This window comes from Bidens hawaiensis, unplaced genomic scaffold, assembly GCF_021521415.1.
Source record: "Bidens hawaiensis isolate Kalapana, Puna unplaced genomic scaffold, B.hawaiensis_p1.1 tig00021330_1, whole genome shotgun sequence".
NCBI classification, from domain to species: Eukaryota; Viridiplantae; Streptophyta; class Magnoliopsida; order Asterales; family Asteraceae; genus Bidens; species Bidens hawaiensis.
The window spans coordinates 429,551-430,672 of NW_027493299.1; positions in this window are offsets into that span (position 1 = coordinate 429,551).

Below are 1,122 nucleotides of genomic sequence, written 5' to 3' on the forward strand. Positions count from 1 at the left end.
AATAGAAATAAAATTTTTCCAAGCTGACCTGGCAGCTTAACCCTAGAAAGGGGCTCTGCACCTAGAACCCAGCTGCCAGGGGCGCTGCCGCCGGACCCCCGTTCGTTGAGGGTTATAATTGAGCTAGAATGTGATATGGATAGTGATAGAAATTAATACGTGTAATTTTTATACAGTTAGCCGTGCATAACTATAGAAAGGGATAACCATTAACGGTGAACGTGACACTGTTCATGTGAGTTCTGGCCCCACTTCCTTGTTACGTTTTCGGAGCTATGTGCATACTTGATGTGATAGTTTATACACTTACCTTAAGCGGTAAGTGTATTCTTGGTATGATTTATGTATGATTATTGCTTAAACGGTGCGTGAACGATCTTCGGATATTGCATGTACCGTCAGGAGGTAATTAAAGATATGATTGATATATATGGTGTATGAATGATGAATGTATGTTATGTTAATAGTACGTGAACGATCTTCGGATTTTGAACGTATTATTAAGGAAGGTATGTAAAGACAGGTATGTTACAGTTGCACAAAACAAAGGGGCCAGACCCTGATAATATCTGTGAGGATAGGGACCAGACCCTAATAATATCTGTGAGGATAGGACCAGATCCTAATAATATCTGTGAGAATAGGGACCAGACCCTTATAATATCTGTGAGGGTAGGGACCAGACCCTAATAATATCTGTGATGTTGGGGACCAGACCCTTATAATATCAGTGAGGTTATAGGGCGGAAGGCTCTTTACGTAGTATGGATTGTTACGTATGTTAAGTAAAGTATGAATGATGTACACACCTTCAGGCATGTGTGCAAGTATGTGAATTGATTGTATGTTGTATGATTAACTAGAAATCACTCAGCGTAGCTGACTTTTAATATGCACGCATGTGAGTAGAATGAGGTAGCTGGCTTGAGGGGAAACACATGGCATGGAATTGAAGACACTGACATCTCAAGGAAATGTTATGTTATTTAAAAGACAATGTTTTATGTTTAAAACGATTTGAATGGTCGTTAAGACAAGAATTGATAGTTATGTAATATATTGGTTTGAAACTTTTATATTCCGCGTTAAGTTTTAATTAACTCTGATATTTAGAACAACGTT